Genomic DNA, 25,002 nt, shown 5'->3' with positions numbered 1-25,002 from the left:
GCAGTCCCCCCAGTGCTCCTGCCTTACCTCCAGCCTCTCTGGGCGGTGATTAATGGTGCCCATCAATCAGGCACGGCTGCGATGAATGCGGCGGGCAGTTCGCCATTAACCTTGGGGAACCTTGTGTGTCCCGTGCCCCCCCCTCGCCCTTCCATCCCCCTCCAGAGCCCCCAGCTGAGATTATCGGGTGAAATGAGGCGGTGTTCCTATGAACTGGGCCCTGGAGAACAGGTCTCCTCGTCTTTTCATATTGAAATGGCAAAGCCTGAATGCTCCTTTGAAGTTTGTTCTGCGGGGGTGGGGGGTGGGGGGTTGGGGGGGGGGGGGGGGGGGGGGGGGGGAGCCCCAAACGCTGGTGTTTTCCTTCAATAACGCAGGAGAGAAGCAGGATTGGGACAGTCAGCTCGCCTGCCTTGTGCTGAAGGTGAGGTTTAATTGGAGAAGAGAAAGTGTAAAATTGTGGGGCAATTACCAAAGAGGAGAGAGTTTCACTTGACGACTTCTTATTTTCCCATCTGGATAGTACCAGGCAGCCCTGGCTCTGCCAGTGCTGTGCCAATGCAGGCAGGAATATAGTCCTTGCTTTTAAGCCTGCGGCAGGTTGAGGAGGAAAAGCTGATGAGACCGTTTGAACAACACCTGCACCCAACACCCAGCGTTCCGCTGTCGTGCTCCGTGTTAACACAGGGTGTTTTCTCCCTGAAGGTGTTCAAGGCCAAAGTTTGCACCTCCGAGTGTGAGGGTTTGCTTGTCTGCCTGGTGGCAACTCGTTGCTGGGGTTGAGATTTCCTGGGCAGGCAAGGCTGTTGGTTCGGGGTGAGCATCCGATGGGTCACACACCGACTGTGGCAGCAGGAGAGCATGAGGAACAGCTGGCGCCTTCAGCAGAGACCAACCCAGGGCTTGTCATCCCAGGAAGGAAGCTCTGGTGGGAGAGATTGTGCTCTGACAGGTGGAATGCACTCCTCCTTTCCCTCCTCCACCGGTCCTTAGGGCTCCCTCATTTGCTTATAATCACCAAAAGAGGCTTTGTTGGTAAGAAATAAAGCTGCACGTGCTCCATTAGAGGCCCATGGGGCCCTTTCTGGTCTTGTCCGTTGCTGATAAGTATGTAAATTAATGAACGAACTGCAATTAATAGCCAAATCCCTTTCAAGAAACAGCCTCAGGCTTGAGCGTTTCTGAACAGGGTTTTACCAAACATTTGTCTCTTATTTGAATGGACATTATGAACATGATGAACTGTGCTGTTCATATATATATACGTGTATACATGCAATCCTGCATGCATGCAAATCTTCGTGCATCCAGTCAGTGTCTTCACGCTCAGGAGGAGGGGGGCCCGCTTTGCTCGGGGATTTTGGGGGAGCCACTTGGGTTAGCATCAGTTCAGTGGACGGCCTCCAGCATTAGCCTGTTTAGTCTATCTTTGGCTTCCCCACCGCTCCTCCCTCTGGATGGTGGGTGCTCCAGGAGTGCCCCGGGGCTGCCCCTCGCAGGCGAGTGCTGGGGGTGAGCGGGCAGACTCGCCACCCAAGGAGCCCGACGAAGAGGCTGGAAATGCGAAGCTGAACTTCACGATGGCACTTGGGGAGGTGGGGTGAGGTGGGGAGGGTGCACGACTATGAAGATCTCCCTTCAAATGTTATTAAATAATATTTTGCTGCTGCGGCACGACAGGTGTGGAGGCGCAGGCAGGTAAACACAGCCCGGAGCGGGGCAGCCCGCCAAGTCTGTTTCCTTACATAAATCTCTCCACTTCAAGGTATGCAATTAATCCCGGCTCCAGCCTCCGTTCACCACAGACCTTCTTTGTACACATGATGTATTAATCACCAGAAAGGACTTTTGTACCTCTGCTATCATTCCTGCTTTGCAGGCTGCTGCAAAGAACTTATGGGACCGGCAGAGACCCGAGGACGTGGTGGCAGAGGTGGGTTGGCGATGGCATCTCACACCAGATAGCCGGAGGATGAGCGTGAGCACGTGTGTGGGCACATGCACGTGTGGGTGTGCGTACCTCTCTGCCATACCATGGTGTGCTGCAGCCCATCTGACACTGATTTTGCCAGCGGACCCCCGGTTCCACTTTCCCTGGAGACAACTGATGTTAATAAGTAACAGCTCCCCACCCTGAGTTTTATAGGGGCGATTACAAGAATTCTCATTACAGAGCCCAGGAGGACAGCAGATCCCCAGCAGGAAGCCTGAGCCTGCAAGAGCCTGCATGTACGTCTGCATCCTCGGTGCACCCGGGTGGCCGGTGAGCCACAGCCCTATCTCCTGCATCTCAACGGAGGGAGAAGAGGGCACGGCCCGGCAGTCCGAGGGAACCTGCCCACACACTGGTCCCCAGCACCCCCAGCCCGGCCCCGTTTTGGCAAGCCCAAACGCTTTGTGCTGCCCAGGGTGAGCTCTGCTGGGAAATGCCTCTGGGGCCACTGCAGTGTCCAGCTTGGACTGAGCGCCCAACATGGCCAGGCAGCTCAGATGCCAAGAGCCCTCAGTTTTCCATTTTATTCCCTGTTTTGCCCTCCACAATGCACACTGTACTTACTTTACATCCCTTTTTGAACAGATAGCAACAAGACCCTGGGAATTACACGCTCGCCTGGCAAGGTCTGATGGCCCCTCCGGTCCCTATTTCCCCAATAAGCCTGGCAGCAGAGCAAGGCGTTTCTTGGAGGTGCAAAGCATTAGGGCAATGGCAGAATGAGGCCAAGCAGGAGACACTCAAACACCAGCCTTGCTTGTCCATTTGTCCTGCCACCCTTTTGGCAGTAGATGCCTCCCGGTCTCCTGGCATAGCTGTCCCTCCACTCTCTTTCCCTCTGTTACCTCCTTCCCAATTGCCTTAGGAAGGAGCCCAATGGCCACAGCTGCAGCTCGCATTGGGTCAGCAGGGAGGGATGTAGGGGAAAGCAGAGGAAGAGGGGAGCAGATGGCCCGGAGCGCTCCTATCTCCAAGGCCTCGGAAAGATTACAGATGCGCTTCTTCAAAGCAGCAGAGATTGGAGCGCGGGGCGGGTGGACACCCACCCTGCTCCCGCCGGGGCCGCGCGAGCCCGCGGGGACATCTTTCTGCCCCATCTGCTTGCAAGGGGTCAAGGGCTGAGCCTTCAGGCGCCCCGATAAGTGGGGGCAGAGGGAGTCGTGAGCAAGGCTGGAGCTCCTTGTGTGCTTCCAGCCATCTCAGCTCAGCGTTCAGTGCAGCCGGAGCAACGTTCCCAACTGGGAATATATTTACATGAGGCACCTGGGTGGCAGGTCTCCTGCTCCGAAGACTTTACTCAAATGCTGCTCAGAGCCCCTCAGCAACACGGCAGTGACCTCAAGGTGAGGGGTGAGGACTCGACACCTAACACTTGTGACTCCCCAGCTATACCTGAAGTTTTTTTGGACATCACCAGACAGCGCCTGGCTTATGTTGGAGAGGCTCTGCAGCCTGCAGGTAACCCCCCCCAGCTCCTAAACCTTCAATGCCCCCCCGCAGCGCTGTGCTCCTTAGGGGAACCACGTATGGCGAACAAGCACGTGTCCCTTGCTCCAGGGAGATGCCAGCTTTTCACTTCAAGCCATGCATTATTTTAGGACCCTCTTTCTAAGCCTGCTCATCCAAAGGCTTTCCACTTCTTGTTTCCCTTTGGCTCTAATGCTTGTCCCTGGATGTCCTCAGCCTCTATTCCCAGCAAGCTAAAGATAGTTACCGGTTTTCTTCGGCAGCTGTTTCTCTTGCTGCGGCCTTTCTCCCAGGTGGGAGGCAAGATGCTGGTTCAAAGCCATTCAGTAGGCGCGTGAGCGAAAAAGAGACGTTCCCGTTTGCAGGGCGAAGACTTGCCGGCCCCAGCCACGGAGGGCAAGGCACGGCACGAAGGCAGAGCACTGACAAAGTAGCCACTCACCCCGAGATCAAGCTGCTGAAGACCTACGTTAATTAAACGAGGAGAATGTTTTTGTTTTGACATGTTTATTAATTATCGTGATGACTGTTCACAGTTTATATTGCAGTAATGCCTCCAGGCCCGAATTAGCAGCGTGGAGTCACCCTGCTATCCAGTGAGCAAGCACCCTGAGGGCAGAGCCCCTGCCCTCAAGAGCTTACCCACCAAAACACTGCCAGCTTGTATGGATCATCTGGCTCCTAGATCCAAATCAAATTTCTCGAAATGTGCAGCACACAGGCGACTCAATGTCTCCCACACAGGTGACACACCAGGGGGTTGTAGAAGCAACCCAGCTTTGAGGCAAAGGCCTTGAGGCAGAGAGGACTCACGGGGAGCTGTGTAGATAGCTCAGCTCGGAGTTGTTTGATGAGTCCGTGCTGCATTATTCAAAGAACCAAAACTTGATTTGAGCCTTGAAATCCCTCAACAAAGAATATGCCCTGAGTCTCAATCCAGCCATTGTCCAGTTGTCTGAGATAAGGCAAAGGGAAGCTGGAAGATTTGTGCTTCAGCCACAACTTTGTGTACTCAGACAACTTTGTGTATTCAGACGATCAATAACGAGACAGGAGAAACTCCATGTTACACCCCCAAAGACCCCCTCAGGCATGGTACCTACATAGTCACGTAAACCAGGGGATAAAAGACCTATGATTTGGGTTGGGAATCGGGAGCTTCTTCTCCAACTACACAGCTGGTCTGTGAGGAGATTCTTCCCCCCTTGATCGGGAAGCCGGCCAAGGTAACTTCCTTAGGATTGAGAGCCCTTACCTGGAGGGCTAAGTGATTATTTAGCATGCTTTAAGTCTAGTGCCCTTGTGTGTTGTCTCTTTTGTGTGCTGCAATAGTACATTCTGTGACTCTCTTGAATGTTGTGATAGTGTATTATAGTAGTGTCTATTTTGGTTTTAAATTGCGATAGTGCATTCCTCCATTGTGTCCATAAAAACCTGCAATAGTGGCGTATTGAATCTGCAAGTGCAGTTCCAGTAAATTGTTATCTTGAACCTCACAGTTGAACCTGTAAGCGCAGTGCAAATAAACCGTTTGCTTGAACCCCGTAGTTGAGTCTCTTTTCATCACAGAGCTCAAGGCAACTTGGCAGCCCAGATCCTTACAAACCACCCGCAAACTCTTCTTTGCACCTCGAGGTGCACCCAAACTGCCCTGTTTTAAGCAGCGGGAGACAGAGCTGTGTCCATGGATCATGTCCTGAGGACCACGCTGCCACGGGGCCACCAGAGGGGACCCAGGGTGGGGGAGACCTGCAGAGCAAATCGAGTGGCCACGAATGAGGGCCAGAAAGGACACCGAGGCACCACGTTGCCTATTTTTGCTGAAGTCATTAGCAGCTAAGGGCTCATCTCCTCGATGTGATGTCCTCTTCCCTCAGGGTCTTTTTCAGTGGGTTGCAGTGTGGAGCCCACAGGGTGAGTGAAGCAGAAAAAAACGGAAAAAAAAAGAAAAAAGAGAAAAACAAAGAGACACAACTTTCTAGGCCCTGCAAGCATGGAAAAGTTTGGGAGCCATTTCTCTCCTGCCAAGGGAGCCTTTTCTCTCTCCAAACATGGGCCAAGACAGGAGCAGAAAGCGGGAGCGGACGCAAGGGCATCTCGGCAATGCAGGCATGGTCCTCTGCGGTGCCCCGTCACCACGGGTGCCCACGCAGGGCAGGGTGACAGTGAGCACCTCGCGGGTGACAGAGCAGCGATGCGGCTCCTCGCTGGGCAGGAGGCAGCCAGGGGACGGGTGAGTGAAGCCCAGCAGCTGGTGGCTTGTAGCCCTGGGCAAGGGCGATGGGAGACAGCTCTTGTCGACAGCCTCCTCTGGGGGTTGAAGTAGCAATCCCGGAGCTTGGGTGATGGCAGAGGCCAGAGTTCCTGCTGCTCGCTAATTCCCTGGGCATTGCTAATTAAATTGGGGGTGTTTCCTCCAGCTACTGTCACACTGCGAAGGAAGGCAAGCCCTTGCCTGGCACCCTTGAGCAGTGATGGAGAATTGCTGTTGAATTGCAAAGCTCCTGCATTTCTGACCACCTCTTCCTCTGTCTCCTAGCTTCCCAATGAGTTGCTGCTGCTTAAAAAGCAGGCAATGGCCTCCGTGGTGTGCCCAGGACAGTGGAGGGACCCGGAGGGCGCTGGCAGCTCTCAGCTCTGGAGCTGTGCAGGCATCTGCAGGTCCTGCTGCTGTTGCCCTCCTTGGGGGCTGCCTGGATGCTCCCCGGCTTCTCCCTTTCTCTCTCAGGGAAAGCCCTCCTGCCCCAGGATGGCTATGCCACAGAATCCCACCACTCCCTTTGGCTGAGTCTTCAAATCAGAGCCAAAAGGAAAATGTTATTGGCCTATACCTCAAATTGCTCCAGAATAGATAGCTGGCAAGTCTCGGGCAACTGTCTAGTGAGGCCATCTTGAAAAAAGTCTGAAAACGGGAATTTTCCTGATTTTTGGCATTCTTTATTTCCCTTAAGACTAGTAAGGAGAATACAGCTGTCCCTATGCCTTGGCTTTTGGACAACATCCTTGCAACTGGGGCACTGCTGGGAAAGGAAGGGGCACAGATGCTGCATCAGCTGGGATCTGGGGAGGATGGGGCCAGGGAGGAGCCCTCAGGGCTGCCCAGTGGCTCTGCGCTCATTCATCGTGCATCTCTGCATCCCCAGGTCCTCCAGTGGTACAGTTGATCCCAGAAAGGGGGACACCCACCGGATTCTGGGCAATAGCTAGGGACCTCAGGAGCAAGCGGAGTAAGAGTGTGCACGCCCTCTTTCTCCTTTGCCTCCCTTTGTCATGCTAATGAAGAATTAGGTTTTTCTTTTGAAGTCTCTCTCCTCCAGCCCCAAATAAGCCACCTCGTCACCATGTCTCCCCCTTTCCTACCACCTGAGCTTTTCAAGCTCCGTTTCTTGACCCGTGCCCGGCTCTGCACCACCAGCCAGGAGCTGGAAGATCCCTCCTGCTGCCTCCCTTACACTTCTATCAGGTTCAACCTGTTCAATTAGTGGTGCCCCAGGCGCTGTGGGTTCCAGCTTTCTCTTTCTGCTTCATTTAATTTGAACACACGGACCTCTCCCTCCCTCCTCCTCCTCCCTGCTCCCTCCAAGGCCCGGGGCTCTGCACTGTGAAAGGCGCAAGGCAGGGCATCACTTACACACCTGGAATATGTTGCAACAAGCCCAGCAGCCTTTTACAAGAAAGTCTCAGGCCCAGACGATGAGTTAGAAAGTCCTTTGCAGAGCCGCCTTTCTTGGGTAAAAAAATGTGCAGCTAAAAACCCATCCACCAATTTCCATTGCTCCTTGGGGGATTGGTTTTCTGCCCTGCTTTCTTCTTTTTGGGGTTTAACATTCTCCTGTGCAGACGTGGAGAGCCAGCCAGCCGGGCAGGTACACAAACGACACAGGCGCCGACCGAGGGAAGGATTCGCCAAAACCACTCACTGGCTTTTTTTCTGGTTTCAAAAGGAAGCTGCTATTGAAACACTTCAGTTGCTTGCCTAGTTGTGGAGAACCTTCTAATGGGCACTTCTCTCACCCCGTCCTGGTGCTGGTGTGGAGATACCCGAAGAAGATGCAAGACAGCTGCTCAAAAGCATAGATCTGACTTGCCCAACTGTCCGACCCCAGGATTAAAGCCTTTGCCTACGGGGTGCAGCCTGGAGGAGCCCTGTGCTCCTGCTGAGAGTGGAGGGGGCTCCCTGAAAAACCTCACAACAGCGACAGCTTCTCCTCCCAGAAAACACCTACCCTTGAGACCCATATAAACAGACGGATGCACACACTATACATACGTAACGCACCTCCCCTGGCATCCCCAGGCAGAGAAGCAGACCCCGTGTTGTGGGCACGGTCCCTGTCCCCATCACATTGTCACACAGGGCTACGGAAGAGGCTGAGTCTTGCCATTTCCCTCTACGTATGCACATGGGCAGCACGATCAGGGCTGGCATGGCTGCTTCTCCCCTCTGCTGTGACCAGCCAAGGAGGTGGGACATAGCAGCTGCCTGCCTTGTTGGTCTCTCTTCCAGGCACAACAGCTGCCTTCCTCAATGAGGACCAACACCTTGGTCTGAAAATGATCCCATCTGCTCAGCAAGAAGTATTTCTGCCTTGCAACTGGCCTGTTTCAAAATCCAGCTCTCTGCAAAAAGAGGGCGAGGATTGCAAGAGTAAGGCTACAGAAGGCACTGTGGGCTGTGGTGGAGGAGGGATGCTGTGCCCGTGGGCAGCATGTTGGAGCAGCGCTGCTCTCGCCAGGGGGAAATCCGGTGGTGGCGGGGGGAAGCACGGCGTGCTTTGGGTGAGCAACGCGACCTGACAAGTGGCTGCTGCTGCTGGGGGCTCTGCTCTGCTGTCGGGGTGTTTGGAGGCACCAGGCTGAAGAGGATGACTTTGAGCATCTGCACCATGCAGTAATCCCCCACAAAGGCACAGCCCACCATGCTCTGCAACAAGCAAGAAAAGAAACTTAGAGCTAAAACTAAATAAAACGATCTGACCCATGAAACTGCATGTTTGGGGAGTTCAGCAGAGTAAGTGGGACAAAGTGCCACCAAAATCTACACACCAAGACCTATTTTGCTGGTAGAAATGCTGGCTGCTGCACTAGGACCGACAGCAGCAGCAGCAGAGACAATGATGTGGCCATAATGAAGTGACAGAAAGTCACTGGGCCTGTCATTTTGGGATGAAGATTTAAAGATCTCACTTGCTAAAGACCCAGCTGGAAATATTACACTAGTCTGTGTAAATCTCTTTTGTGCTGCCACTACACTCAGCTGTCCTGCTCACGTGGTGGCTATACATTGCAAAGCATAAACGCTTCCACGTCTCATTTTGTGCTGGGCAGTTTCTCCATGTGGTTTCTTTATGCCTTGGGAGCTTGTTCTGCAATGTGCCATTTATTCCTGCCGATCAACTTAAACAGATGTTTGTTTGCTTATTTTACAGGTGGGGAAATATTTGGCCAAGCTATACCGCTGCAACACTTTATCCAGAGCATCCTTCGTTGTTTACCAGAACTCAGCGACTGGGTGGAACAAGAGTTCAGCCTGGTGACTGCTGCTTGTGAGCATGAAGGAGGAGCTGAGTGGATGCAGATGCCATCCAAGGTTGCCTTCTCCCTGTGAGTGGGGGTTAGTGATGCTCGCTCAGCATTTTGCAACGGACTGCTTCAGACGGGGAGCTGCTGGAAGACCCCCTCTGTGCTGCAGCTAGGAGCACGGGCTGCTGCTAAGAGGAGCCATCCCCAGCACGTGGGGTGAAATTTTGTTGGGGGGTGAAGTTGGCGGGAATTTTTATGACAGATATCAGCGCCGCTGGCTTCTTCTTTCCTTTTAAAAACAAAGAAGAGTGCATTATTGCCTTTTGTCTCAATCTTTTGCAACCTTCAAACGCTGCCTCGGACCTGTTTTGGCCGCTTTCTGTTTTGAAATGGTGAGCAGACGGCCATAAAGCTCTCTATAATCTGTCTGTCTCACCTGGGTGACTCACTCTGAAAAGCCACAGGCCGTGGCAGTGGCTTCACGATCCCGGAGGATGACTCAGAGTGAGGACCAGGAACGGGTGGACAGGAGCAAGGGGTGCTCCTGAAGCCTCACCCCCATCCACCCAGCGCCTGGTGGGAGCAATGGGTAGGAATGTGCACCCAAGGGAGAGAATTTGTAAGGCAATAAAAGCTTTTAATGCAGGAACGTGGCTGATTTCCTTTTGGTAAATCCCTGGTTTTGCTATTCGTACCTCTCAGGAAGATGATGCAGCCAGCTATATACTTTTTTCATGCATTTTACCGTTAAAAAGGCACGCTTTTAAGAGGTTTTGAAGAAAAAGAGGCTGTGCTTATTCCACTGACCCCGTGCTATCTCTTTATAAACATTGCTGAAAGATTTCTATGGCCGAGATGGGTAACAAAGGCAAGCGAAAGGCTCTGCAGAGCCACAGCTGGGATCTTTCATGCTCCAGGGAGAGAGGAGCATCCTGCGTCCCCCTGAAAGGTTTCGGTTGGAGCTGCCCCACTTGTTCTCACCTCCTTCCCCTCTCTTTCACCCAGGACAACCCACGCTGGTGCTGGCCGAGCTGGAGGAGGGGGAGAGGAGGACGATGCTGGCGCAGGGAGGGGCTGGAGGAAGAGGAGAGGAGGAAGGGCAGGAGGGACGAGGAGGCGGGGCGGGCAGCCCGAGCACACAGCCAGAGAGGAGAAGGGCGGAAGGGGTCCAGCGGACGAGGCGGGGGTCCGCAGCGAAGCGGAGGGGACGGGACGGGGCTGCTCCCCTCGCACATGAAAGCGGCTTTTCAGACGGAAATGGCGGGGTCAGGAGCAGCCCTTGGACAATGGTCCCTTTCGCTCCGCTCCCCGCCGGCCACAAAGGAACGGGGGGACGCTGCCGGCGGAGCCCCTCACCGCTCTCCCCTGGGCTGGGGCGGAGCGAGGGGCCGAGCCCCGGCCCGGGGCTCCCCGCCGCTCCGCGGACTGCTGCCGGGCTCGTCGCCCAGGGCCCGCGGGGCACGAAAACTGGCTGGAAGAATGCTAACAAGATGGGGGGGAGGGAAACGGCGGGGGGGGGGGGGGGGCGGAGAAAGAGGGAGGGAGAGAGAGAAAAGCCAAAAGATTTCAACACAAATAATCTTCAAGGAGTGTTCTGTAAATAAAAGGGAGGGCATCGCGCCAGGAGCACCTGCCTCTCCGCATTGACATTAATTGTTTGGGGAAGGAGAAGAAAAGAAAAAAATTCCGCTTGCCGTGTGTGCGGCCGTCTGCCCGTGGCTCGAGCAGCTGGGGAAGCGAGCCGGTGCAGGGCTGCGTCGCGATGGGTGCTGCGTGCCCGTGGAGGCGGGAAGGGATGCGATGCCGGGTGCCGGGCACGCGAGCGAGTCCGTGGGTGCTGCGGCAAAGCCAGCCCTCGCACACAAACCCATCAGGTGCCAGCCTCTCATCCGCTCTGCCTTCCTCCCACTGCTTCATTCCTGGGTGGTGCATGAGGATCTCCATGCTTTCTAAAGCTCTTGGTGGTTTAAACTTCTTAGCGTCTTGTGTCACTCGTGGTTCTCACTATTGTTTTCTCTCCGTATATCGTTCCCTTGCCGGGTGCTGCCAGGCTGCCGACCTTGTGGCTCCTGCATTGCTGAGTTCCTCAGGCGCAAGTTTTGTCCTGTTCTAGGGGTGAGTATAAAGGAGCTGGAAGGCTCCTGCACCCACACAAGCAGCAGAGAAGGATTAGCCCGTGCATGAACAAGTCCCTAATCATCCAGTTTGGCAATTTCCTGAGGAACCACCTCACCTCTCCCGGCGAGGATTTACTCTCCGGGTCTCAAGTGCATGGCACTGCCGGCAAGCAGCACCAGTGCTTGCAGGCGCTCAGGGGCAGATGATGCTGTGGCAGCCCTGGTGCCTTTTCCTTCTTCCCTTTCATCCGAAAACCTGTGCCAACCTTGGATGAAAAGCTCTCCTCAGCGTGCTTCCAGGGACCTGAAGCATTGACGCATCAGTGCACGCGTTTTAGGTTGAGACACTAAGGGCACCAGTTATGCACAGCATCTCCAAGCAGCAATAATGTGGGACCTGCTTCTTCCCTTTTAGCCATGAAGGACATCAAGGCACACAGGGTTATGTGATGACAACAAGGACGTGGGTGGCAGGACACAGTGCAAATGCAGACAGGGCACAGGGCTGAATCCTCACCCATTGCTTGGAGTGTATTGGAGGCTGCCAGAGCTGCCTCCCGGGCACCTCTTCTCTCCCTGCTTACACAAATAACACTTGCCTGAGGCACACAGCAGGCCCAAGCAAAGAATCGAGAAATCATCCACTGCTGCTGATGGATTTGTTAGCTGGTGTGAACGGTATACTCATTTCATCTGAACACCATGAGGATGATTACAACTTGCTAAAGAGCTTTCCTAGCTATTACCTTCAAAGATCTTCCTACAGATGCAGCTAATACCAGCCAAGGGTCGGTGGCTAATGCTAGTTTGCTGCTCTACCTTGGAGCTGACTGCATGACTGAATTTTGCAGACATTGCTCAAATGCCATGAAACAGCACAAAACTGCTGCATTTGTTCATCTTGTGCATGCAGAAGAGCCTGGGTGGGCTATGTCACTGCAGGTGGCTAACTGTCCGAAAAGTCTGGTTTGGCAATGCAAGCTGAAAGATGACCAGCTAAAGCCCTGTGGCGTGGAGCAGTTCTTGTAGTGCTTCCTCAGGGGAGGCAAATCTGTAGCAAAATTGTATTCGTGGTGGCATCACCCACCTTAAAGTAGGGTTGCGTGGTTGCAGCACAGTGCTCTGTTGGTGTTATATTAGACCGAGGTGTCAGCATTGATCAGCTCTCTGAAGCTGGAGTTACTGGAGGAAAGTCAAATGTCTTCTAACAAAAGTAAATTATGTTATTCTATGCCCAAGCTTTCAGTTCTCTATCTCCAACTTTCTCCTCTCGATAGTCACTCATCCTTACTTAGGGTGCTCACGTCTTGGCCTGCTCCTCAGTCTGCCTTAACTCTTTTGTCTTCTGCCTAATGTCCATCTCTATACATCCTAAAAGCGTTTCTCCCTGCCCCATCACTCCTCTTTCAGGCATGAATCCTACCCCGTGCCCTGGTGCTAGATGCTCCCCAATGGATTGCACGTTTCCGAAGCAGTCAGAGATCACGCTCGGCGTCCCCAGCTGACAGCAGGGACCCTTGCAGAGCTGTCAGCCCCCTGCAAAGGATGGGGAAACCTGCAGATTCGGGAGGGTGGGAGGAAAGGCCGCCTGCAGCCGATGCTTCCTTCCCCCCATCCCACCCGCTCCCAGTTTAACCATTAACAGGCTGGCCAGCCCCGCCGAGACAATGGTCTGTTTGTTTAGCGCCGAGGGAGCTCGTATGGGGGGTGGGGGGGGACCTGGCAGTTTTATCAAAGCGGAGTGATTAGCTCTATTAGAGAAGGGATTTGTGTAAACAAAAAGACAGGTGCAAAGAGACGATTCCAGCTGGCAAAGGCTTCACAGAGCTTGAAGCATTTCAGTGGCAATAAAACTTCTTCCAGGAAACAAGAGTCAGACCAGAGAGAGCGCGGGTGCTTTTAGCTTATTCGGCTGGCCCTCTTGACCGCTGGCCTTCCCAACTGCTTGTCCTCCCTGGCCCAGGGGACAGGACGTGGCCATCGGGGCCCCCATGTCCCTCACCACTCCACCCAGTTTGCAGGTGTCTCCAGGCCTCACAAGTCCCCTCCATCCCAGGTGGGAGGAGGATGGTTTTCAATGATGGTATGGAGTAGCATAAGCTCTCTCTTGGGGACGTGCCATGTGTCACCCCTGAGCCAGATGATGGACTCCACTTTGTAGTGGGAAGGCTAAACCCTGTCCTGCTGTCCCAGTAGTCTTCCTTCCTTCGTCTGGAGAGAGAAGTTCTCTCCATCCTCACTCCAGCCATGTCCTGCTGAAGTGATGCTGGACCACTACGGTCCCATCAGTCATCAGCAAAGATGTTTGGCATTTGCTTCACCTGTGCAATGTGGCTTGTTACAAGCCTGGTGCCAACCTCTGCAAGAAGGGATGAAGGTGTAGCCCAAAAAATGCACAGACCTTGACCTATCTTGAAACCTTTCTTTGGAAACAGAGGTGTAAAGCCTTATTGACAGCATGAATACCATAAGCTCCCCGTTCTAAATACTCACTTCCACTGCATTTACTGACTCACTGTAGTAATTATTATTCAGTTTAGACTACACCGAGACCAGAATAAGCATGCTTTTTATCTCCATTGCCAAAGTGGGTAAAGCTTACTTGTAAGAAGCACTTTAAAGCAGAGCATGCAGCTCTTCTAGGCCAGCTCTTTGGAGCACTGCTGAGCAGTAGCTGAAGTTTTGATTGTGAAATGTTAAGTGAGTGAAGCAAATTGAAAAAATAGGAGGAACTTCACCATGGGCTGTTTTTGCTTCTCTGATTTGAGATCTCAGCAAACCCGAGCCACGAATGATTCAAAGAAGAGAAATTTGTCACCCTCAGCTGCAGTGTGCAAACCTCATGAAGTTCAACAAGGCCAAGTGCAAGGTCCTGCACACGGTCAGGGCAATGCCAAGCACAAATATAGGCTGGGTGGAGAATGGATGGAGGGCAGCCCTGAGGAGAAGAACTTGGCAGTGTTGGTTGGGGAGAAGCTCAACATGAGCCAGCGATGTGCACTTGGAGCCCAGAGAGCCAGTTGTATCCTGGGCTGCATCCAAAGAAGCGTGGCCAGCAGGTCGAGGGAGGTGATTCTGCCCCTCTACTCTGCTCTCCTGGGATCCCTCCTGCAATACTGTGTTCAGCTCAGGGGCCCCCAACATAAGAAGGGCATAGAGCTGTTGGAGAGAGTCCAGAGGAGGGCCATGAAGATGATCCAAGGGCTGGAGCACCTCTCCTATGAAGACAGGCTGAGAGAGTTGGGGTTGCTGAGCCTGGAGAAGAGAAGGCTCTGGGGAAATCTTTTAGCAGCCTTCCAGTACTTAAAGAGGGTCTACAGGAAAGCTGGAGAGGGACATTTGGAAAGGTGTGTAGTGATAGGACAAGGTGTAGTGAATTGAAACTGAAAGAGGGGAGGTTTAGATTAGATAAAATAAAGAAATTCTTCACTCTGAGGGTGGTTGAGGCACTGGAGCAGGTTGCCCAGAGAAGTTGTGGATGCCTCATCCCTGGAAGTGTTCAAAGCCAGGTTGGATGAGGCTTTGAGCAACCTGATCTAGGGGAAGGTGTCCCTGCCCATAGCAGGAAGGTTGGAACTAGATGATCATTAAAGTCCCTCCCAACCCAAACCATTCTATGATTCTAAAATTCATTGTCACAGAAGAGGACAGCTAACACAGGTCTGTCATTGTTTTCTTCTGCAATAATCTTTTCTGCAGTAACAGATGTGTTTTCTGCTTCCCATGCTACCTGTGTCCTTAAAGGATCTCTTCAAAGGAGCTGTACTGATGCTATAACAACATGTTACTGAGTGTAACAGGGATGAAAATGTTCCTTCAGATGTGTTATACTGGCTAAGTATGCATTAGCAACGCTGACCGAGGGCTGTTTGCTAGCTGATTCAGGCCCAAATGGCAGCTGAGCACCTACTGAGTTTTTCAGAAGCCTGCTAGATTATAATCTACATTTTTAGGTACTGACTTGTCTGTGTTTTTAGGCACCCAAGTCAACTCTTCATCCCTTAAACCTCCTTTGAATTCTCCAAGGGCTTCTAAAGCTTTGTTGTGTGCGTGCGTGCGTATATAAAGTTTCCTATATTACTCAGTTTTAGAATTTTTAGAGGTCTTTTAAAACAATCTCCCCTCAATTAACCCCCAAGCCAGGCAGTTTCCCATTGCACGTGTGTCCTGCTGGGCTGAGGGAGAGGCAGGTGCATCCCCACGCAGGCAGGCTGGAGGGTGGCTCCTGAGACCTCTTTTGCACACAGATCACCGGTGCACTGAAAGTCTGCAAGCGAGGTGCCACGCTACGCCACCCACCTACTGCACGACCTTTGGGACTTCAATCCACCTTCCCCTGCCTTGACTTTTTTTATACCAACAGGAATGATAGGGTTGATCTCTGTTTGCAAAGTAGCTGTAGATCTTTAGGACAGTGTGCCCTATGAAGAGACTTCATGAACTATTGCTCTGCTCACAGCTGGTCATGCTCGTAGCTGCATTCTTTGGCTGGTTGGAGGTAGCGTTTATCACCAAAGGAAGCTATAAAATAAGGCCCTGGGGCTACATTTTCAAAAACAGGTGCCTCAAATGTGGTCACAAAATATGCACATCCCAAAAGAGAGCTGTGCAGCAAGCACTGGGCCCTGTGCACACACTGTCTGCATTGCTCGAGCAGTATGTGTTTTGACTGCCCAAAGTCTGATGCCGCTTAAAGTTACCCCTCCTGAGTTCAGCTGCTCTCTAAAACGTACAGTTTTTCGGAATGTTGCTTTAACAAGAGATCCAAGGGCTCTCTCACTGCTTCTGTGTCTCTGTTGCACTTGCTGTATGGATGACTTGCCTGTTTGTGTCCCTAGATGAGAATGATCATCATTTGTCCTGCTGCGTTTTCCTCCCCTAATGGTGACCTGCTTGCTCCATGCTATTTCTCTATTTGTGGAATATATGGGGCTAATAGTGGCACTGATGCTAAAATCAACTCTCTCAGGCTAAACAGGTCCCAGCATGTGATTTCCAGCTACCAAGTCTGCAGTGGTGCCTTTTGCACCTTCCCTCATGCTGATGCTGTTTCACCACCCCAGAGTGTGCATGCCCTCTCTCCTTCTCCCTTCCCACCTTGGTGGTCTGTGACCATTCGCTGTTCATCTCAGCTGAAAACCAAATGGAGAGTAAAGATACACATGTGGGAAATCAGCGGTTCAGGCAGTGAGAGCAGAGATCGTGTCAAACCAAAGCATGACCTAAGAAGACCCGCGCTTTCAATCCAGCAAACAAAGCTCACTCCTGATTATAGCTAAAATCTTTCTTGTGAAAGTGTTTCCGTTTTACCGGTATCACATAATTTGCATCGACAATGAGGTGAGTCAGTTCCACTTTGTTGTGGCATTGTATAGCTGTTCAAAACAGAAAGCTCAGAGGCTCTGCTCTTGTATCAGTCTTCAAGGAACAGAGCATATTTCCCCCCATTAATTCGAAAGCATCAGTTCTCTTCTGCATTCAAATGGCAAAACAGATCCATCAGCATGACAGAACCATCTGAGGGATCTTCATTTATGCCTCTTCCCCAAGGGTCAAATAATGGAGATAGGCAAGAATGGAAAGAAAACCAGGCTCATGAAAATTCATGCAATTATTTCTTGGCAAGTCATCACTACCGTTTTGCTTTTGGGTCAGGAGGATGTAGAAATGCTGTTGACTGGGCAGAGATCTTGTGAACCTGGGCTGCTGGCTGCCTTGCACACCCCACCAAGGAGCTTGACCACAACGCACCATGATGAAGAAATGGCATGAATAGCAAACCTGTGATTTCCCCTGGTCTGCACTCCTTCTGGGCTATGCTTTGAAAGAGCATCTTTCATGGCACCGTCAGTTAAAAGCTTAGTTTGCACAAAGGCAGGAAGTGAAAAGGAGGAGAAGGCAAATGAGATGTTCTCTCTATGGCTTCTCAACAGTAAGGCTTGAATCTACTCTGCCACGGAATCAAATCCATGCAAATGCTGGGTATCAGCTGTGTGTAATGGTGACTGTTTCACAGAAGGACAAGGTGCTGTTTGCCGAAACGTGCAACGGCACCTGTACGTTATAAGCTACGGATGACCCGCCGGCAACCTCAAGAATTGCAACGCGTGTGCAAAAGGTGCGTTTTGCATTGCCTGGATGTCACAGACCACAGCACTTTGATGAAAGGACAACGGGCATCCTGGGTGGAGTCCTGGAGGTGAGTCATGGCTGACATTGCTCTGGGTGGACCTTGGCTAGCTGAGAAGATGGCAGTGGCCCCGTGCAGCCTGTGCTTGATGCCCAGTAATGTAACGTACAGGTTAGTCATGTCTTGTTCTGAGTGCAACTCGTGCTGCTACCTCCATCTCCTTTTTCCCCCAAGGGGTGAATTTTTGGCAGCCTGTGGGTGCAAGCGAGCTGGTGGCCTACACTCCTACAGGGCAAGAGGTGGGACTCGAGACCACACAGGTCTCTCACCACAGTCAGAGGGCTCCCAGCCTTTGGTCTAGGGCAGCCCTGCTGCAATGTGTTACTCATTTCACCCTGCCCGTGCCAGACACCAGCAAAGCCATGATTTACGCTACTTCTAGGAATGGAGCCGTGCAAACCTGCAGGTGCCTTATTTCTGGGTACCTAGTTTGTGTTTTAGCTCTCCTTAGGCAAAGGCAAACAACAAAGTGGAGACTGAGCCTGACACACCTCTCTTGAAAGCCATCCCAGTGCTTCCTAGTAGCATGGAAAGGCAGTGAGGCTCCCAGAGTCCTGCACACCTCTCCTCAGGAATATATACTTGTGTGGAGAGGTACAAGAGCTTCCTACTGGTAAGTGCTCTTAAGAGCTGATTAGAGCTTGCAGACACCCGCAGAAACCCCTGGGAGGATGGAGAGGGAGCTGCCACCCCAGCCCCTGCTACTTGGGATTAATTCGTGCTTTGTGGCATGTTTCTCTGACAGAGCGGCAGTGGCCCTGGGGATTCATCCTGCGCTTGCTTAACCCGCCGGCTGGCCCCAGTCCTGCTCCTCCTGTGGGCAGGGCTGCTGCCTGGCAGAAGGACCTGCCCCTGGTTGCTCCATGGCCCCCAGTCCTGGGTTTCCATCAGAAAGGATCAGCTGTGATGTATGGGCTGCGAATTAGTACCTTTCTCTTCAGTGCCTCGGAGGGGTAAGTGTGTCCTAGCATCCTAATAGTGCCAGCAGGATTTTCTATAAGAAAACAAACCGAATCATACCAACAGCAACAAAAAACAGTATATGCCTAAGAGAGAATCGACAATGTTACACATGTGCCACTGCAGACTGTGAGAGCCCTTCCAGGACACCCCTAGACCTCAGCCATGCCTGGGGACGTTCATGGTCCTCCTTCTGAGAGGACAGCCTGGATCCCAAAGGGCACCAGCACTACCCCTTGGTGATCGAGAGATGTTGGGCTGCTCTGAAACACTCCTGCCAGGCACTCGGCACCTTTAGGGGCCATGTGAAGACCTGCTCAAGCCATGATGATTAGGAAGAAAAACTTTAAAAAGAAGATTTGAATATGTGGAAAGACACAGAAGTTATGAAGGCAAGAAATGGCTCCTTCACTATCTGTAATGTACTGGCTTATGAGCCTGGGTTGGTTGTTCAGATGGTTTGTAGGTGATGAGCATCAATGATTGCAATGGCTTCTGCTGGTCTTGATAAAACCCTAACTTTAGATCATGAATCTCTAGCTTTGCCTAGGCTTTTCTTTCCTTTCCCTGTCTAACTTATTAGGATGTTCAAGCAGCTTTGCTTTACTCCTACGCATCAGCAGCCAACCTACAGAGAAAGGCACGTGGCAGAAGAGGAGCATTGCAGCCTGGAGAACCAAGGTGTGATAGAGGGGCAATACTCCTTATGGCAGGGTGCAGCATCGAGCCTGCCAGTGCAGCCAAGCACGGCTTCTAATTAGAGAGGGCATGTTCCCGAGTTCCTCTTCTATGCCATGAAGTCAGTTATACTCATTGCTTTGGTGCAGACATTGGGCTGGAAAGCCAAAGCTGATGTGTGAAGGCAGCAGCTCCGGGGCCGAAGACCATCAGGGAAGAGGATGGCAGGGTCCTGCTGCACAACAGTAATGGAGACATTGGCAACGCATCTCTGCTCTCGTGGGTGTAAAGGTGTCTGGGTGAAGCACTGGCCCTTAGCGAGGCGGCAGCCAGACTCTCCTTGCTGCAGCATGAGTGCTTGACCAGCTCCCTCATCCTCAGCAACCCAGAAACCCCTGTGGGCCCTTCCACCCCTGTCCCTCCATAAGTGGCTGTGAGCCCTTCCCATATACACCTGCTTACTGGCTTTTATTTTATTTTATTTTATTTTATTTTATTTTATTTTATTTTATTTTATTTTATTTTATTTTATTTTATTTTATTTTATTTTATTTTATTTTATTTTATTTTATTTTATTTTATTTTAATTTTATTTTATTTTATTCCAGGCAGCTCCCCTATGGTTTGGCAGCATCCGCAGTGAACCCTGGCCCATCCTGGGGCTGGGGGCGTTCCGTCTGGCTTTGCTGGGGACCAGCTCCACGCAGCCAGTGGAGCATTCCTCATCCACCCTTTCCATAGAGGCGTGCATGCCTTTTGTTACCTGCCAGGGAAGCGGAGGAACAGGATTGCTCAATTAACATATATGTACCTTGGCAGGGCACCAGCCCGAATCGCTGGCTCCACCCTGCCTTCCCTTCCCCGTAGCCATATCGCTTCCCCCCTCCTTTTCTGACATACCATTCCTCCTTGCTATCTAGGCTAATCTTCATCAGTCATTGCCCTGATGCTCTCCTGCTCTGACACGCTCCGAGTTTCAGCGCAATTCCTGCGGCAGGTCGTGTCATGTCCTCTCACGCCGGCTGCTTTACACGGATCCCCGCTGAGGCACCGCGCAGCCTTGAGCAAGACTTCTTCTGCACGCAGTAATTTAGGGCGTCTTTCTTTATTGCTCCCCGGGAGGAGGAGCTGGGGCTTTCGGTTTGCTTTGGAGAGCTGGCTAAAACGCGGCGCGGGGCAGAAACCAGCCAGCGTGTTCCAGCTTGAGCTCCCGCCCGTGTGATTTAGACACTGAGGGATGCGGATTTGTTATTTCTGGAATGTCAGAGAGTTTCACTTGGGGTGGTTTTCTGTTTGTTTTCTAGAAGGGCCCAACTGATACCCAGTTTATGGCCAGTGCGCCGCGCTCTTTTGAGCAAAATGCATCTGCTTCCGCAGGGCTCTCTGCCACATCTCCGCGGCTGCCGGAGGTACATCACTTCCCTCGCGAGCCCACGTGTGTGGAGGTATCGATTGAGGCTCTGGCAAGGGAAGGAGCTGGTATGCACCATTCCTTCCTCCCTGTGCTCCCTATCCTGTCCTTCCCTGTGCTCCCCTGCCCACCTCCATCCGATTTCCCATCCCTCCAGGCCACACCAGCCCCTCTTCCCATCCTTCACTTGCCTTCTCTGTTTCTATACATGCTTCTCCATTTGCTTCGTGTCTTTGCAAGGGTTGTGCTTTGTCATGTTAGATGACACCTTGCCAGGTCACCATGCAACTCAGCTGTGCAGCCTTCAGCATGGCGTATAAAGAGGTGCCACTGTTTTTTTGGTAAGGTGTCTGTGAAGATCTCCCCCTGTCCACTTGAGCCACGTCCGGCTGGTGGAGGTGAGCTTTGCAGAGCACCCAACACTGCACTGCACCGAGAGAACAGGGAAAATCTTGGTGGTTTTGATTGTGTGGGTGAAGGAAAAGAAGTATGTGAGCTGCTATGAGGAGAAGCCTCCCAGGTCTGGAGGACACAGAGGTGAAACATCCCTCAGCATGGCCATGGGACCAAACCAGGAGACTCACTGCAACCGAGCTGGTGTCCCGTGTCCGTGATTGCCCTGGCTGCTCGGTTAACAGGCAAAAGAGATCGTGCTGCCTTCGTGCTTACATCTGGTATCACTTCCCCGGGCCAGTGGCAGGGCTGGGCAGTGCCCGGTGTCATGGGCTGTAATCCCCACTCTTTGTGCTTTGTTGTGTAGCGGTTACGCGAGCTGATGTTGCAGGGCGCTTTGAATACCAACAACGTGTTTGTGTGTTATCTTTTGCCCTAAGTAATTGCAATGGACCTGAGAGATGAGATGTGGTGAGAGAAGGCGGCCCTGGAGAGAGGACATGCTGCATAGAGAGGGGTGCAGCCATGGAGAGGGGACACGTCCTTACCCTTCGGTAACTTCCCAAAGGACGTTTGGAGTCAAGCTGAGAAATACAACCAAACCAAGTTATAAACATGCTGAATTACAGCAGTACTACTTTAAATTTCCAGGTGTTTCTTTCTTGGAAGTTACTGCCGCTGGGTAGTGAATATGCTCCTGTAGACACCAGAAATCCTCCTTCATGAAGGACTTTGAGTTTCCCAAATCTGTCCCCTCTCTGACCTGGAGCCATTCTCCCTGTGAGCCTTTTAGCTCAGCTGAAACCTTCCACATTTATGGTCTTTAGGGTTATATCTCACCAACGACATGTAAAACTCCAACCCCAAACTGAGGAAGGTGGAGCAGCCCGTAAGCCCTGGGGCCCTGGCTGTTTCACCTGCTCCATCAGAGGAGGGAAGGAGCAGAGCAAGGAGGGAGAGGACAATCCATCCCTGATGGGCAGTTGTTTTGCGCCTCCCCCCCACTTCTTTCCACCTTAGCAACTGGCAGTTACTGTTATTTTACTTAACAATAAATAAGGAAGAAGGAAGTTCAGGATGCAGGCATATAAAAATGCTTGGCCAAAAAGCAGAAAACAGAGGGAAACCAGTTCGAGGAACTGATTTCCTTTCACAGTGACAGTTTTATCCCCTCCTGAAAAGAAAAAGGCAAGAGCGAAACATGCCTAGTGCAACCACTAAACCACTAAAAAGGCCAAAAAAAATTGGTTGCTTAACAGCTGGTCTTCAAGTAAAGGTGGAACAGAGCCGTGCTTGTTGCAGGCCCGTTCCCCTATCTCTGCTCATGATGACTAAGATGTTTATCACGCACTAATCCTGGAGCAAGTCATCGCTCTCTGCAAGAGCAATGATGACCCTAAATCTGGAGGTACTCTCTGGTGGTCTTTGTAGACCTGCAGTCTCAAAGCCAGCCTGATGTAGGTGCTCAGCTTAGGCTCACTGGCTTCTGAAGACCTTTTGGGACCTGCAACCAGCCCGGGCTGCAATCCCGATGATGAGGGATCTATTGAATCCTGCTCCCCTTGTGCCTTGATTGGCCACACCTGGGCAACGGGTAGCCCGGCTCTGCCCCCTGTCTCTCTGCTCCCCCTCCCCGTGCAACCAGCCACTGCCTGGCCCCTAAGACGATGGGGAGGAGGAGGAGGAGGGCATTAGGCAAATATCCCCAACTTCTTAAGATTCCTGCTTAATGAGCACATTTGCTCAGTACCAAAGTTTTGCCTCTGTATCAGTAATCTTATCAGGCTGAGCCTGCCTCTGCCACCTGCAAGCAGAGATATCAGAGGGGGGGGCCATAAACCAGTTTGTTTTAAGTTCCTAGGCGCTAAAGTCAAGAACAAGTTTCAAAGTGAACTTATCACTTTATTTTTGCCATAAAAAAAAAAAAGAAAAGAAAAGAAAAGGGATAAAACACGACCGACTAGCTTTATGATTCACTGATTGCAGATGTTTCCTGTCGGGTGGCCGGGGCGCTCGCCTTTCTGTTTGCCGCTACCGAAAGGCGAAGGCGCTTGGCACCGTTTTGGGCACGTGTCGTGCAACAGTTGAGCCACGGAGCCTTGCACGCCGCCTCCCCACGAGGTGCCAAGTCCTACGGCTTCGCCTTCTCTACGTGCCTGTGTGCGCACAAAAGGACTTTCCTATCTGTACTCGGGCTAAAAACGTGTTTCCAAAAGGAGTCGTAGGGACTCGCAGAAGAAAACAAGGTGTGGTAACGTGTAACTGCCCACTGTGCCACTTCAAGAGGGTTTTGAAATATTTTCTGGCCAACTGCTCAGATGTCTTACTCATAGCAGGTCTGGGTCGGATCCTGACCAGCGAATGGGCAGAGGATTACACTTGACCTCACCTGTGGGCTCACCGAGTCCTGTCCAGGGTTCAGTGGTGGCTCGCTGCTGACTGTATCTGCCTTTTAGCCGGGCACAGACTTTATCACATCCAAGAACAAACCAATACACTGACACTATCTTCATCACTAAGGAACAGAACAAGACATAAATCCCTTATTTCTACAAATATATTACAAATATGCTGGACCTCGACTGTTTGAAAGTAATCGACCAATTCTCTCATGCCTTAAACAGATGAAAATCCTGGTTTTTTAAGAAAGTTTCGAAGGTCCATGCTTTTTTCAAGTGGTAAGTTGCATCAAACATCTCACAGATTTGGAGCAATAGAAATCTCAGAGGAGACACGTGCTGGACACAACGCTGGTGACGTGAAAAATGTGATTTATCTCTCTTTTGACTGTTTACCTCGCGGATACCAACAGCGTCACATTCAGGCACTGCCTCCCTCCCTCATTAAGCACGCCATGCCTGTGTCAAAAGAGTGTAGGTACATGGTATAGGGAAACGCCATGTGTTTCCAGGCATATGCTTGGCTGAGCCGCAAAGCTCAGCATCTCCCAGCAAGGCAGCACAGCACGCGTGTGCGCCCAGCACGCTGCCAACGAGGGTATCGCCGTCTGCACGAGCACAAAAACTCCTGCGCTTCGAGCTCTTGAGCGGGGTCTACCTGAGGATGGGCGGTGGTAGTGACACGCAAAGCTGGACGAAGAAGCAAGGAGGGGATTTTTGGTATCCAGCCCTACCGGCTGTCCCGTGCCTCTGCCCAGGCAGCTGTGCCGGTGCCGAGCAGCTGGGCTGCGGATACGCTGGAGCACTCATGACCCTGCGGCTCTGCCTATGTGTGTGCAGAAGTTGCTGGCGTGGGTCGGGATGAGAGATGTCAGCCTGATTTTGGAGGTAGAGAGGGAGCCTTTTCATCTCAGGGGCTGCTGAGAGCAGCCTTCACACATGGGCTTAGGTCTGGGAGCAAATCCTTCACATGAACATGCTGCTGAGCACACCACTGAGTTGTCCTCTCAGAGCCAAGATGTGCACCCAAACGCCGGCTTGCTGCTATTTTTGAAGGGGGAAATAACCCTGGGACAGAAAAATGTGAGGCTCTAAGGGTTGTTTTTCCCCCTCTTTATCCCTCGCTAAGCCATGAGGACGCGGTGTAGCTGGAGGCATAGCTTGCTCAGGATCTGTCAGCTCCCCAGCCCTACCCTGTGCTTTAAACAGGACAAACAGGTTATGACATAAAATTTCGAAACCTGGGGGGGTTCCTTGCACGGGAGAGGTTAGCACAGGGGCACTTCAGGCCCCGGGAGAAGGGGAGGGGATGCTTTCACCTTTGAAATGCAGACACAACTTTTCCAAAACCGGAGCTGGCTCAGAAGAAAACCAAACCCGCTCTCCCCACCCACCTCTCTCCTCCAGCGGCTCTGCAAAGCTCCGTACCTCTGCAGGTGGAGGCTCAAAAACGTGTCACCCCAGGCGAGGCCTTATCTCAGCCGATCCCAGCAGCCCTGGCTGGGGCAGCCACTGGCACCCTGGGGCCGGGCTTCATGCAACCGATTGGGGAACGCTTGGGCATCCAGATGCCAACCATCTGTGGGAGGGGAATTGCCCTCCTCTTCCTGAGCACCATCTGAAACAACCCAAGCCTACCCAAATACGGACAGCCTTAAACCCAGAGCCTGCGGAGGCGCTGCCTGTCAGGTCTCTGTGCTATTCCCACTGTCACGTTGGATGTGATGCTGGCAGATAACGGGAACAAGCGGGTCTTGGTTTTATTACTCCAACCACATGTTGGTGTGGGAGGGCAACTCCTGGGGCTGCGAGATGTTTTGATGGCATTGAGGGGAAAGCGTGTGCCCTGTGAGGCAGGGAGGGAAGCTCTT

This window comes from Tauraco erythrolophus, chromosome 6 (genome assembly GCF_009769465.1).
Source record: "Tauraco erythrolophus isolate bTauEry1 chromosome 6, bTauEry1.pri, whole genome shotgun sequence".
NCBI lineage: Eukaryota > Metazoa > Chordata > Aves > Musophagiformes > Musophagidae > Tauraco > Tauraco erythrolophus.
The sequence above is the reverse complement of the archived record's forward strand: the minus strand, read 5'-3'. Positions refer to the sequence as shown.